Here is a 16,650-nt window from a genome sequence, read left to right on the forward strand (position 1 = left end):
AAATTCGTCATTACATAGCCTTAACGCTTTTTTCTTATGATGACAACTTTTAAGATCTATTTCTCTTAGCAACGTTCAAATATACAGCACAGTATTATTAACTACAGTCACCATGCTGTACATGACATCCACAGGCCTTACTGATTTTATAACTGGAAAATTGTACTTTTTGACTCCCTTCTCTCATTTTGCCTGCCTCCCACACTCTGCCTCTGGCAACCACCGATCTGTTCTCTATATCTATGATTTTCTTTCTAATTTGTTTTGTTTTGTTTTGTTTTCTTAGGTTACACATATATGCGAGATTGTATGGTATTTGTCTTTCTTTGTCTTAGTTATTTCACTTGGCATAATGCCCTCACATTTCATCTATATTGTCCCAAATGACAAGATTTCTTTCTTTATTATGGGTGAATATATATTATACACCTCACGTTTTCTTTATCCATTCATCCATCAGTGAACATTTAGGTTGCTTCCAAATCTTGGCTATTGTAAATAATGTTGAAATGAACATGGGTGCATATATCTTTTTGAGTTACTGTTTTCATTTCCTTTGGATAAAAAACCAGAAGCAGAATTGCTGGATCATATAATATTTCTATTTTTAGAGGTTCTTGAGGAACCTCCATTCTGTTTTTCATAGTGACTGCACCAATTTACATTCTTATCAACAGCACACAAGGATTCCCTTTTCTCTACATTCTCACTAACACTTGTTGTTTCTTGTCTTTGGGTTATTAGCCATCCTAACAAGTGTGACATAGTATTTCACTGTGCTTTTGATTTACATTTCCCTGATGATTAATGAGGTTGAGTACCTTCTCCTGTATCTGTTAGCTGTCTGTATGTCTTCTTTGGAAAAATGTCTATTCAGATTCTCTGCCCATTTTTTAAACAGAGTGTTTAGGGTTTTTTTCTTTTTTTGCTATTGAGTTGAGTGGGTTCTTTATATATTTTGAATATTAATCTCTTATCAGATAGATGATTTGTAAAAATTTTCTTCCATTCATTAGGTTGTCTTTTATTTTGTTGATTTCCTTTGCCATGCAGAATCCTTTCAGTTTGGTACACTTCCACTTGTTTATTTTTGCTTGTGTAGTCTTCTTTTGGTATCGAATCTAAAAAATCATTGCTAAGACTGATTTCAAGGAGCTTACCATCTATGTTTCCTTGTAGAAGTTTTATGGTTGTAGGTCTTTGTTCAAGTCTTTAATCCATTTACAGGTAATTTTGTCCATAGTATAAGATAGTAATCCCATTTCATTGTTTTGCATATGGCTGTTGAATTTTCCCAGCACCATTTGTTGAAGAGACTTTCCTTTCACCATTGTGTGTTCTTGCCTCCTTTGCTATAAATTAATTGACCATACATGAGTGGGTTTATCTCTTGGCTTTCTATTCTTTTCCATTGATCTCTGTGTCTGTTTTTATTCCAACACCATACTGTTTTGATCACTTAGTGTAGTTTGAAATCAAGAGGTATGATGCCTTCAGTTTCTCAAGATTGCTATGGCTTTTGGGGTCTTTTGTGGTCCATACAATTTTTAGGATTATCATTCTATTTCTATGAAAGAAATGCCCTTAGAATTCTGAGACAGGTTGTAATGAACCTGTAGATCGCTTTGAGTAGTACAGATGTACAGTAGTACATTTTAATAATATTAATTCCTCTAATCCACTAGCATAGAACATCTTTCCATTGATTTGTGTCTTCTTCATTGTCTTCCATCAGTGTCTCAGAGTTTTCAGTGTATAGGTCTTTTGCCTCCTTTGGTTAAGCTTATTCCTAGGTCTTTTATACTTTACAATATAATTGTAAACAGAATTGTTTTTTAATTCCTTTCTCTGATAATCCATTATTAGTATATAGAAGCATAACATATTTTTATATTGATTTTGCATCCTACAACTTTAGTGAATTTGTCTATTAGTTCTAACAGTTTTATTAGTTATATGGTGGAATGTTTAAGGTTTTGTATATATAATATCATGTCATCCTCAAATAGTGACAGTTTTACTTTTTCTTTTCTGAGTTGTATAAAATATTTATTTTTCTTGCCTAAACTGTTTGACTTGCAACTCAGATCTGGCCTTGGTGTCTCCACCATGTTGGACCCAAGGTCTGCCCATCTGCTGCAGAGCCAATGCCATCCCAGGCCCTACAAGGAATGTGTTCCTCATGGCCCCCTCCATGGGGGGAATCTGAAGAAGTGAGTGAGCTTGTGGGATATACAGGCTTCTCGTCAGACCAGATCCAGCTGCTTAGGTGAAGGTTTAAGCAGCTAAGTGGAGACTAGCCCACAATTTGTAAGCAGGACTTCAACAAAGTCCCTACCCTGGAGCTCAATCAGATGTGACCCAAAATCCACCATGTCTCCTTTGACAGCAGGAACCTTGGCAAAGGGACCATCTGCCTGGCCCAAAAGACCAGCATTGAGCACTTCCTGACCCATCGTGTCCTACTTCTGACCCATCCACACTACCACGGAGCCAGGAAGAAAAGGTGAGGTTTCTGTTCCACATGTAGGACTCAGTCAGCAAAGTTCACATCACCCGGGAAGAATATGAAAACGTGGGCAAGGAAGTCTTGAGCAATTGCCACAAGGAAAAGGACTCTGCTCACTCCATTACAGACGGGGCATGATGGACGTGGCTCGCACCTGCATGAGGCAGATGGAGGTGGATCAAGAGTATGAGGGAGTCACTTTCAATGACTTCCTGAAGATCTGGCAGATGATAGACATCATGGACAAGATGCACATCAGCTTCATTAAGATGGACACCATTGCTCTTTGTCAATAACCCACCACCTCCCCAACAGAGAAACTGCACTTTGCACCAGGGCAGCCTCCCTGGATGCCATGGAGCAGCTGACGCCTCATAGGCATTGTTTTGCTACAGCTCTGAGAGTTTTCTTGTTGATATGTTCTTGTTCTATTACATATTGGGTTTGCGTGTTGGAGATGGCCGGGAAGGGTGAGAGGGAGAAAGATCATTTTTCTTTTAGTTTAGAGGTTGCTGGCCCGTGATAAACCAAATTCACACCTAATAGGTTGGTCTGCATATTTTCCAGAGATTTTGGACTTTGAACAGGATACCGTAACTGGTTAAGATATTGAGGTTGACTCCCTGTGGGAGAGGCAAGCATTTTTAGTGCATGAGACAAAAGTTGCAAATAGATATCTAAGAGAAGAAAAGTATACACCGTAGCAGAGCCTATTATTTGCCCCTAATATGTATGCTTTTTCTTCTATATTAATAGAAAAAATTTTTAATTTGAGCACATGGCTTCCCATAGGGAGACTATATTTCTCAAGATTACCTGCAGCTAAGTGTGGTTATGTGTCTAACTTCTGTTCTATAGCCTGTGAGCAGAAGTTGTACAATTTCTAGTCAGTGCTCTTAACACAAATAACCATGTCTTTCTATTTTTTTTTTCTGTTGAGGGAATGGGGATAAAATGACAAAAACTAGAATAATCAACTCAAACCAAAAGATGGAAGCTAGATATTGAGGGTGATTAGCAAAAAGGTAGATTAAGTCTGGGACCCCCATGACTTCATGGAGAAAACCCTTAACAATAGAGGAACTCTACATGAATAAACAAAGTAAAGTAATAAAATGAAATAAAATAAAATAGTAGGAAACTTTTATAACTCTTGTGAACTATGTTTAAACTCTTGTGAAGTATGGCTATCTGTTTCAATATCAAAACCAACATCCTAACTAATGCCATCAGATCTGGGAGATTAAGTTGGTTTATTATTTGGCAGATAATTTATTTAAAAAATAGTATCTATGCAAAGAAAAAAGTCTTCAAATGTATGGGAAGAAAAAAAATGTCCACAAAAGAAATACAATCAGTCTAACTTCAAAACCAGATCATTATGGGAATATATTCCCAACTTTTTCTTGTCCAAAGGATGCTTCAAAAATTTTTTTTTTTTTTTTTTTTTTTTTAATTTTTATTTTTGGGACAGAGAGAGACAGAGCATGAACGGGGGAGGGGCAGAGAGAGAGGGAGACACAGAATCGGAAACAGGCTCCAGGCTCTGAGCCATCAGCCCAGAGCCCGACGCGGGGCTCGAACTCACAGACCGCGAGATCGTGACCTGGCTGAAGTCGGACGCTTAACCGACTGCGCCACCCAGGCGCCCCCAAAAATTTTAAAACCAGAAAATTTTTAGTGTGTGTATGTGAAAGAATAAAAATCATTCTCATTTGGGAAAGGACTGGAAAACGTATTACCCATACTACTCTACAAATAGTTGTTTTTAGTATACTTATCGTATGTGAATATGAATTGCACCGCCTCAAAATTTATATGTTGAAGTCCTAACCCCCAGGACCTGAGAATGTGGCCTTATTTGGAAATGAGATCATCACAGATGTAGTTAGTTAATACAAGGTCACACTAGAGGAGTGCAGATCCCTAATCTTATTTGACTGTTGTCCTTATGAAAAAGGGAACTTTGGACACAAAAACACACACAGGGAAAATACCATGTGAAGATGAGGGCAGAGATTGAAGCAACACAGCAGAAACCAAAGAGTGCCAGAGTGCCCGCAGATAACCAGAAGTTGGGAGAACTTCAGAACACATCTTTTCCAGATCTCAGAAGGAACCAACCTTGCCAGCACCTTGATCGCAAACTCCTAGCCTCCAGATGTATAAGACAATATATTTCTGTTGTTTAAGACACCCAGTCTGTGGTACTTTGTTACAACAGTCCTAGCAAACTAATACACTTACTCAATTGGCGTAGTAAAAAAAAATTAAGAACTAATGAATGGAAAATCCATCCAATAAAAGGACTATTTACAGATATTGAAACTAGTCAAATTTAGCACTAATCTCTAAAATGATTATTGGAAATATGGTTACCAAACAATGCAAATGTCAAAATGCTATCTCGAAACAGAAGTAATAATGTAAGACAAAATATTCATGCCTGCATGTGATTGACAACTCAAATACCTTTACTGAGTCCAATTTCCTTTGAAATGTTTGCCCTTAACTCTGAAATCTTCCTCCATAAGTACCTAAACATAGAAATGTAAATATTTCTTTCATGAAACATGAGTGTATCAGTACACAAAACTGAAACAGCATTCACTCAGTAATAAAGCTCATGGTCACTGGAAATGCACTTTCATTTTTAAAAAACTGAGAAATTAATAAGTTGGACATGTGACCTTTATGATCTTTGGTTCTACTTCAGAACTTTAAATGTAAAGCCTTAAAATTTAAATGTTGTGCTTTGAAATTATTTTTAAAGGGTAATGTATAACTGAATGTACAAGCATTTTATTCAAACTTGATTTATACAGCAGATTTAACATTTATTCAACAAAGCTTTGCATCTAATAATGAGTACACTTGATGCTTTTAAAAGCTTCCTAAATACCATCAAATTTTTTAAAAGGTGTTGGAATTCAACCCCAGTATTTAGCTTATTCCATTCTATGTGTTTCTCTACTAAAAATAGGCTTTATTTGAACTGACAAAAACAAAAACAGTTTGTGAACTTTATACAAATATTTTATTTCATGTATGTATTTATTATAAAAACACGGTAGTTAAATTATTTCCTCTCACCTATTTATTTCTTTTTCATGAAGCAATTTATTTTTTTGTTCAGTTTGTGCTTCAACTCTGGGTTTTGTTTCTTTGATATTCTTTCAAATGTAAGTAGATTCTCCTGGTGGTCCCAAGTGACAGAGTAACTTATTTCTGCAGTAGCAATATTTTGTTATTCCACTAAACTCATGCAGTAACCTGAAACTGTTCAACTGAGTCTGCTCTAAATAGAAGTTCTGCATAACTTTCAACTTTTTATAAGCCTAAAAGGTTTAGAATTTTTTTTTCCTTTTGTAGTCCCTCAGGAATTCTAAAAACAAAAACTTACAATCACTTTAAATAAAAACCTGGCAGGGTTTTCAAAATGTTGGTAAAGCAAAATTTTACAGTATAGTCCTTGCAAGTTTTGCTCAAGACCAGATGACCACATAACAAATTAGAAAAAAAAAAAAAAAAGAAATGAAATAAAGAAAGAAAGATTTTTGACTATTGAATCATCAGTGTCATTTCCAAAAGGATTGTATAACTTCAGTTAATAAAAGATTTACTTGTACTCTTATGAATGTTCACTGTCTAAAGATTTGTTACTATACAAAGTAACATTTATTTGGGAACTTGGTGAAATAAACTGGCCACACCTTTGTTCCTATGGTGATCATTCTTATTTAATGAAAATAGCAAGCAATGTTTTAAGAATCATTAAATTTTAAGTGTAAAAGCAGTGAAGTTACTGTGTATATGGAGGGAAGATTTCGTTTTTAGATGAAGTCTTCATTTTATAAAAGTGACTTTTTTTTTCTTTTCTAAAAGAAATATTTTTTTTTCATATTAACGTACAATAAGAAAAGTTGAATTTTCTGGAAGACTATCACTCCCATTATGAATTTTATTCTGTAGTTATGAACTGTTCTGTAGTTCCAAGAAGTACTTGTTTGAATTGCAAGGTTATTACCCTAATTTATAACTTTTTTTAGTTGACTGGGTCAATGATCATGGTTACTATCCCCTTTTTACTGAAGGAAAATTGAGGGACAGGATATTCCTATTCTGGCTATTATTTAGAATTAAATGATAATTTTCATATTTATATCACTTCATCCTCCTGTTTGTACTATTTTGTTTTATTTTAGTTATAATTAATTTTTAATAACTTTAATTCAATTTATTCACTAACGGCTAGATTTATGTTTCCCAGTATGAAATATCATTCAGATACTTCCAAAGACTTTAGAATCATTAATTATTTGATTTGAGATAAAAAAAATTGTTTAGTTTAAAACTTATATTTCAATTCTTCTGTGCCTGTAAAAATTGTCAAATCAAAATCTCAAAATATGAATGATCCCAAAAGTTTTATTTTAAATACACAGAAAAATATGTGTATTATACAGAAATAGAAACTGGTAATGAGTAAGAGAAAAAGAAATGAATATGAGTGAATATATACTTTAAAATTTTTTCTAATAGGGCAAAACCACAGGAAATATTTTGCTATACAAGTTTCATTGTTTTTTCTTCCTGTGACAAAACAAAAACCTCAAAATTTCCTATTAGTTGACTATGTAGTTCATTGTACTTGTACAAAATAGAGGTAATTTTACACGTTCATGAATAATAACCCATTGTAAATTAAAATTCAATTGATTATGAATGTCTATGTTAATCTTATTTCAAATATTAAAAGATGTACATATATATATTTACAGATGAATATATATATTTAATCTTATATACTGTAATCCACTTTTTAGATTCTTGGGCATTCCCATGCAAATACCAGACCCAGATGAACTTAAATTAATGGAATTTCGGAAAATCAAACGTTTTTAAGATGAATTTTCTCCTGTACATTTTCACATCCTCAATAATTATTTACTCATATTGTTTTATAATCACGAACATTTTGCAAGAGAAGACTGTTATTAAGAATTCATCTGTTCTTAATTTACTCCTTATTTAAAGCTACAGCACAATGTTCTATTTGCAATATCAAGGCAATTGGTGTATGTAAAAAAGGACTGATATTAATTACAGAAAATTGTCATCAAATGGAAAAGAAAAATGAAGAGTCTTATGGAGGCTTAATCCTGATTACAGCTCAAAATTGCTCTCTCCATTAACACAATTGACACTCCCAACTAGCAAATTTTATGGAGCAACAAGTAACCAGATATTTTCCATGGAAGATCTTTTTCATTTTTATGTTTTTTCTTTCTTTTATTTCTGCCAGAATAGCAATTATTAACTTTTAAAGTCTGGTGTAAAATTTCATTTCAAAAGTATTAAGAGATAAAGCTTACCTAATTATTAACATTTTTCATTTTTTACTATGCATATGTTCAATGCTTGTAAAACAGCAGCTACAAAAATCCACTAACGCAAATATTTTAAATATAAATCTAACATGAAAAGATGGTATTACCCAATGTAAATAGTCACTAGATATACACATTTTAACCATGTGAATTGGATTAACTTCAAAGGAAACAGAATGACGTTTGGTAAATAATCACTTCCAGTGCATTAGTGCACTGGAACCTTTGCATTTCGGAAAGAGATAATTCATCCCACTTTGGTGAGCAATTTTCTCACTATAGAATTGAATTACCGTACAGTCAGATCCAGTCCTCTATATTCGTGGGACACCTGGTTTGAGAAATTAAAAGTCTTTCAAAAACATTATTTTAGCTACCTTCACAACTTCAGATGCTTCACTGGTCACTCACTAGTCCATTCCATCATCTAGTCACCAATTCAGTAAGTTTATACTAACTTACCTCCCTGGGAAAAATAGGATATGAATTTTCACAAACTAAGTAGTAGAATGCAATCTTTGTATAGTATCATGCACTATCAGCCCATCTATTTACCCTTATATCCTGAGCTCTCTGCAGGCCACAGATAAGAAAACACAGCTATCATATTGATGCTGAGGACAATGGAATTAAAAATTTTTTTTTCATCAATAAGAAAGAGAAAAGTGCAATCATTTTAAAATAGTTTTGTGCTTTCTAAGAACATCAGGTAGTTAACTTTCTGTATTAAATATTGTGTTTCACCTTAAAACCTTTGAGATTCAATCTCTTTACTCAATAGCTTCAAGGTGTTCCACCTATAATTTCAATGTCACCATTTCCAGCTGAGAATATGATCAATCATGAATCAAGAAGGTCTATGCTTAGAGAAAATGATATTTGTCAAGTACCAGTCTTTTTGACTAGTGCCTTTGTTCTATAAGGTTTTGGAGGGATGTGGGGGGGTTGATATGGTTTTTATTGATATATAACTAATATATCACAACTCATCCATTTTAAATGTACAGTTCACTGAATTTCAATATATTTACAGAATTCTACAACTATACCACAATCTAATTTTAGGACATATATATCACCCTAAAGAGAAACTTTGTGCTCATTTACAGCCACATCCCATTACCACCATCAACATTGGGAAACAAATAATCTCTATATCGTGTCTGTAGACTTGCCTTTTTTAGACATTTCACATGAATGGAATCATACAATATGTGCTTTTTCATGACTGACTTCTTTCACTCAGCATAGTGTTTATTAGGTTCACACATGTTATAACAGGTATTGGTACCTTATTCTTTTTTATTTGTGTCTATGGTTTTTACATGTTTTAAATACTTTTGTTACCAATAAAAATAGTTCTGTATAGAAATATGTGTAATTTTTTACCTCTTGGGTTACTTTCTGATGAAACTGTTGACCTAAGACAGATAAAACTTATATCTTCTCTTAACCTTCAAAAGTAAACATATATAATATGATGAGGATAAAGAGAGGGAAATGTAAGTCAAGAAAAAGAACGTTAGAAAGCAGGTATTAGGGAGTAGGAGCTGCTTACTTTAAATTTCATTTTATTTTTTAAACAATTTTTTTTCAACATTTATTTATTTTTGGGACAGAGAGAGACAGAGCATGAACGGGGGAGAGGCAGAGAGAGAGGGAGACACAGAATCGGAAACAGGCTCCAGGCTCTGAGCCATCAGCCCAGAGCCTGACGCGGGGCTCGAACTCACGGACCGCGAGATCGTGACCTGGCTGAAGTCGGACGCATAACTGACTGTGCCACCCAGGCGCCCCTAAATTTCATTTTAAATAATTATTTTTATGAATGCCTTCCAAGATTAATTGTAGTGTAGTAGCTGTTTAATGTGTGTAAGCAAATTATCTTTTATGAACAAGTTGTTCTTTGTAACATCAGTAACAAAGTCTAATATCCTCTTCTTTATTTAAAAGTTGAGTGTCTTTAGCCCTTCACATAAAATAATTGTGTGATCTAAAAATATATATGGTATTCCCAGGACAAATATTTGAAGTATGTACAAATTTGGAACAACTTTGCATACCTCAATAAGGATATATTTACTTTATAAATATATAAATATTTATATACTGAAAAAATAAATTTTATGAATGCTGTACTTGAAGATTTATGGTAACTAAACATTGGTATCCCAAGTCCCAGAAGAAATTGGGGCAGAGTGAGTAATTGTCTTTGTAGGCATATTTTAAATGGGAATTCGAACATTCAAAATGAAGTCTGTAATTATAATAATTGAGTTTGAAATGGACCTGTGGAAAGAAGGTAAAACAGAGAATGTAAGGGCTTCACATATTTGTGGGGAAATGCTAGTAATATTAGAATATAAAAATGAAGACTTCATTGAAAAGAAGATATCATTTTTAGACAGAAAGAAGTATGTAAATTAAGATTGTTATGATGTCTATTGCATTTGTAAAATGGAGTAAAAATGAGCATTAAAATGTTTAGATTACCTTTAAGTGCTTTTTGTTAGCTTTAAATGAGGTCACTGATTGATATAAATTTTATAGGTGATGTGTAGAATTTGAATCCTGTATGTTACATAGATTATATAAAATGAGCAATGACAAGTATTTTAATATTAAAAATAAATTTGTCAACACTAATTCAAAAATATATATGCAATTGTATGTTTATTGCAGCATTATACAATCCATGATATGGAGGCAACCCTTGTCCATCCATGGGTGTATGGATAAAGAGGTGATATATACACAAAGGCGTATTGCTCAGCTGTAACAAAGAATGAGACCTTCCCATTTGCAACAACGTGCCAAAGGGTAGAATGCTAAGTGAAATAAGTGAGCCAGAGAAAAACAAATACTATAATGATTTCACTGATATTCAGAATTGAAGAAAAATTAGCAAACAAAGAAAAGAAGAGACAAAGGAAAAACAAACTCAAATACAAAGAACAAACTGGTGGTTGCCAGAGGGGAGATGGGTGCAGGGGTGAGTGAGATAAAGGGGATTAAAAGTGCTTTTATACTGATGAACACGGAGTAATTTACAGAACTGTTGAATCATTATATTGTATGCATGAAACGAATATGATAGTGTATGTTATTACTTCATTAAGAAATTTTAAAAAATTAAAAGAAAAAACCATACTACAAAAATAAACACCTGGTAACAGAATATCTCACTTCAGAGGACACACACACACACACACACACACACACACACACACAATATCTTTAAAAACCATTTACAGGGTGAAAGATCTACATTACTTTCCCATATAATAGCAGTATCTATTTTTAAAAGTATATTTCAAATATTTAAATTTGAATATCACATAATCCATCTAGGTGGCATTAGCCTAAAAAAGTTCCATGATAATAAACCCATTCCATTTTTTCTTTCAATTAGATGAATCTTATACATCTATAAGGTGCTATAAAGAATATCTGAAGTCATTTGGTACAGAATTTCTACATCATTCCTACTGTGAAAAATGAGTTTGTGTTCCTAGTATTTGCTATTATAACAGACTTCACCTTAGATTAAGCATCCTGTTGCAACAAATTATTTGAACACCTTATCTGTGTCAGATACTATGCTAGGATCTATATTTACTTTGGAATAATACAAAGTCTCTTCCCTGAGGGAGGAAACATGGCATAATACTTTAAAGCATAGCTTCTAAAAAGAGATTCCCTGGGTTCAAATCCTGCCTGTTACCCATTAACCTATAAACACATATTGTTTATTTAACAACCCCACGCCTCACTTTGCAGTCATGAAGAGAGATTTTTCTTCTTCCTATGGTTGTTGTATGAATTTAAAAAACTATGTAGGCAAAGTAATTAGCACATTGTCTGACCTATACGAAAAACACAGTGATATATTTTCTTTTTAAAAAAGAACTCCAACTTATTTACTAATGGTGCCTCTGAGTCTAACCAAGTCTGATATTAATATTCATTCAAGAAGAAACTTGAAACAGGGACATTGATACACACAGTTTTCATAAAGATTCAATTGACAACTTCTAATACAAATCCTCTTCATAATAAATAGGCCAAGTTTGTATGCATGCAATAATTCAAATGTAGAGACTACAATCAACAGAAACTAAATCAGTGAAGATTTAATCAGTACATAATTTGCTGAAAATCACTAAAAGCTGTATTTATGTCTTTGAGGATGTGGAGAATACAAGCCTCAAAAGGAGGTTTGAGACATTACATTTTTCAAAACTTTAATCATTCATTATTCATTCATTTTTTTATTTGATTCATATTCATATTCATATTTATTTATTGCCTACTATGCAATAGGCATTCTCTCAGGCATTCATATCCATAAGTGTCCAGAAAATAAGAAAGCACATTTTTCATAATATTAGGTGTAGCTAGAGATCAGTTTGCAAAATAATTTTTGTTTCCCCCAGAATTTACTTTATACTTCTGTGATGTGTGTGTAAGACATGATTCTTTTCAATGATGTATAAATCAAATGTAATATATATAAAGGATGCTACTAAAATAAATAATTCTGTTTATAATTACATATAGACAACATGTGAATTTATTGTTTTCCATGTATTGTGAATATTTTGTAAATACACTTAAATATTCTCTGCTGAGTGAAAAAAAATTCTTAGTGTGCTTTATTATTACTACTGAGTCTAGCTTAATGTCCATCAACAACTCCTTACATTTAATAAGGAATAAGGTGATAAAATTTTAGGGGAGATCTTCATGGATAGAAAATATCACCCTGAATATAAACTAAGAATACTCAGAGACTTCATATCAGTGATGGTTGAGATATCTTGAAAAGATAATATGCTTTAAAGAGTATACCATTTGTATTCTAAATGTAAGTAACTTAAGAAGTTCTGGCCCAGAAGCTTTGTAATATACCAACATTTAGAGAGATTCAGGAATACAGGTACAAAGGCACAAAGACCAAAGAAGAGCAGTAGATCCCACACCCAGAGCAATGTATCTGACTGCTCAGAAAGGAAAAACGGGGAAGAAAGAAGAAAGCTAACCATTACCACTTACTGGGTGGGAAACAGAAAAAAGAATAAAATCTGAAGAGGTGGAATAACATAGGTCATGAAGGATTACATATGTCATGCTAAGAATTATAGACATCATTCTGTTCAAGATGCTGACATTTGTTGACGTTCTTCAGAATGAAAGTGATAGGACATGTGAGTTTGAGTTTTAAAATAAGTGCTTTCTTGGGGTACCTGGTTGGCTCAGTCAGTAGAGCATGTGACTCTTGGTCTCAGGGTTGTGAGTTCAAGCCCCATGTTGGGTGTGGATATTACTTTTTAAAAATCTTGAATAAAATAAATAAAATTAAATTAATTAATTAAATTAAATTAAAATGTACTTTGTTAATAGTGAGGAAGAAGAAACCATAAGGTGCAATACTAAAGATAAGAAAACATTTAAGAGACTTATAAAATCAATTTTTAGTCATGTGGATAAGGTGAAAAATGTACCTATGGGATATTAATGTGACGAGGTCATTTCTATTTAAAAAATAATGAGTAAGTGAGGCACCTGGGTGGCTCAGTCAGTTGAGCTTCCGATTTCAGCTCAGGTCATGATCTCACGGTCTGTGAGTTCGAGCCCGGCATTGGGCTCTGTGCTGACAGCTCAGAGCCTGGAGCCTACTTCGGATTCTGTGTCTCCCTCTCTCTCTGACCCTCCCCTGTTCATGCTCTGTCCTTCTCTGTCTCAAAAATAAATAAATATTAAAAAAAATAATAATGAGTAAGTAATAAATTCTGTTTATTACAGCAGAATTTCCCTGAGCTTTTAAAGGTTAATGTGTACTAGGAAGAAATCTATCTTTGCTTGCAGATGACATGATAGTTTATGTAGAAAATCTGAAAAAAATAGCCAAAAAAAAAAAAAAAAGCCCTCCTAGACCTATTAAGTAATCATAGAAGGATTACAAGACACGAGGTTAGTAGACAAAAGTCAATACTTTCCTAAAAACAAATAATGAACACGTGGAACTTCAAATCAAAAGCACAGGGGTGCCTGGGTGGCTCAGTCAGTTAAGCATCTGACTTCAGCTCAGGTCATGATCTCACGGTTCATGGGTTTGAGCCCCACATCGAGCTCTGTGCTGACAGCTCGGAGCCTGGAACCTGCTTTGGACTCTGTGTCTCCCTCTCTTTCACTGCCCTTCTGCTCATGCTCTGTCTCTCTCTCAAAAACTAAGTAAACATTAAAATAATAATAATTTTTTAAAAAAGCACAATAGTTTTTACATTATACCCCCTGAAATGAAATACTTAGATATAAATCTAAAGAGATCTGTATGCAGAAAACTACAAAACTATGGTGAATGAAATCAAAGAAGTAAACAAATGAGAGATAGTCCATGTTCTTGGATAGAGAGTTTAAGTATTTTCAAGATGTCAATTCTTCCTAACTTGATCTGTAGATTCAATGCAAACTCAGTCAAAATCCCAGCAAGTTATTTTGCAGACATCAAAGACTAGATTGTAAAGTTTACATAGAGAGACAAAAGATCCAGAATAGCCAGCACAACACTGGGGGGACAAAAATGGACGACTTACGCTACCTGACTTCAAGAATTACTATAAAGCTACAGGAATCAGGACAGCATTGTATTGGTAAAAGAATAGACAAATAGATCAATGGAACAGAAATGAGAGCCAAGAAATAGATGCCCATAAATAGAGAAAACTGATCTTTGATAAAGAAGCAAAGGCAATACAGTGGAGTAAAGACGATCTTTTTTTTTAATCTTTATTCACTTTTGAGAGACAGAGAGAGACACAGCATGAGCGGGGGAGGGCACAGAGAGAGGGGAGACACAGAATCCAAAGCAGGCTCCACACTCTAAGCTGTCAGCACAGAGCCTGACGCGGGGCTAGAACCCACGAACCGTGAGATCATGACCTGAGCCGAAGTTGGACGTTCAACCGACTGAGCCACCCAAGCACCCCAAGACAATCTTTTCAACAAATGGTGCTGGAACGACTAATCTCCACATGCAAAAAAATAAATCCAGACACAGAACTTAACCCTTCACAAAAATTAACTTAAAATGGACCAAAGACTTAATGCAAAATACAAAAGTAAAAAGTCCTGGATGATAACAGAGCCTAGATGATCTCAGGAAAGGTGATGTTTTTTTAGATACAATACTAAAAAACACTGTATATGGCGATTACCAAATGCATAATTCATGAAAGAAATAATGGATAAGGTGGTCTTCATTAAAATTAAAAACTTCTATTTTGTGAAAGACAATGTCAAAAGAATGAGAAAAGAAGTCACCGATTGGGAGAAATATTTACAAAAGACACATTTGATAAAAGACTTATCCAAAATATACAAAGAACTCTTAAAAGTCAACAGTAAGAAAACAAATAATCCTATTAGAAAATGGGCCAAAACCCTAACATATGCCTCACCAAAGAAAATATACAGATCACAAATTACCATGTGAAAAGATTCTCCACATCACATGTCATCAGAGAAATGCAAATTAAAACAACCGGATACTACTACCCCTATTAAAATGGCCAAAATCTGAAACACTAGCAATACCAAATGTTGCCAAAGATGTGCTGTTACTGCAACAATCTCTCTGTTACTGCACAACAATTCTCATCCATTATTGGTGGGAATGCAAAATGATACAGCTTCTTTGGAAGACAGTTTGACGGTTTCTTATAAAACTGAACATACCCTTACCATGTGATCCAGCAATCACTTTCCTGGTTATTTACCCAAACTAGTTGAAAACTTATGTCCACACAAAACTTACACAAAGCAGCTTTATTTATAACTGCTGAAACTTAGAAGCAACCAAGATATCCTTCAGTAGGTGAACGGTTAAATAAACAGTGGTAATCTCGGACTATGGAATATTATCCAGAGCTCAAATGAAATGAACCATCGAGTCAGAAAAAGACGTGGAGGAGCCTTAAATGCATGTTACTAAGTGAAAGAAGTCAATCTGAAAAGGCTAAATACTCGATGATTGCAACTAAATGATATTCTGGAAAAGGTAAAACTATAAAGACAATAAAAAAAAATCTGGTTGCCAGGATTTGGGGCAAAAGGAGGGAAGAATGAATAGGAAAAGCCCTGAGAATTTTTAGAGCAGTGAAAATACTCTGTATAATACTATAATGATGGACACGTCATTATACATTTGTCCAAACCCATGGAATCCATGGTTCACTGAATGGACTCTAATATACACTGTTGACTTTGGGTGATTATAATGTGTCAATGTGGGTTTATCGATTATAATGAATGTACCATTCTGGTGGGGAATGTTGATAATGGGGAAAGATATTCATATGTGGAGACAAGGGGTATATGGACATCTGTACCTTCCTCTCAATTCTTTTGTGAATCTAAAACTGTTCTAACAGTATAAATTATTTTTAAAAAGTGTAAGCAGTCATCTTGGTTCATTTTATACTTAGCCAGAACTTGAATCATCCAGCTACAAGGAACTAAATTTCATCAACAACCTGAATAAATTGATACTCAGATTCTTCCCATTAAGCCTATAGATAGGAACACAGCTGGCTGATTATAGCTTTTTGAGAATTTAAGTAGAGAACCCAGCTAAGATTTGCCTGGACTCTTGATCAACAAAAACTGAGATACAAGTGTATGTGGCAGGGGCTATGTGTATAGTAATTTGTTAGTATCATATAGTTTACATATATATAGAGTATACATATA

The 16,650-nt window shown here is 33.9% G+C and overlaps 1 long non-coding RNA gene and 1 pseudogene across 1 annotated transcript in view; one reads left to right on the plus strand and one right to left on the minus strand.

Moving 5' to 3' along the window:
- Positions 1 to 16,650, minus strand: part of LOC147572041 (uncharacterized) — a 411,310-nt gene that overhangs the window by 90,605 nt on the left and 304,055 nt on the right. The gene's annotated exons all lie outside the window — the stretch shown is intronic.
- LOC112859322 (calcineurin B homologous protein 3 pseudogene) lies at positions 2,172 to 2,805 on the plus strand (annotated as a pseudogene).

Source organism: Puma concolor, chromosome F2 (assembly GCF_028749965.1).
Source record: "Puma concolor isolate L17-30 chromosome F2, mPumCon1.1.hap2, whole genome shotgun sequence".
NCBI classification, from domain to species: domain Eukaryota; kingdom Metazoa; phylum Chordata; class Mammalia; order Carnivora; family Felidae; genus Puma; species Puma concolor.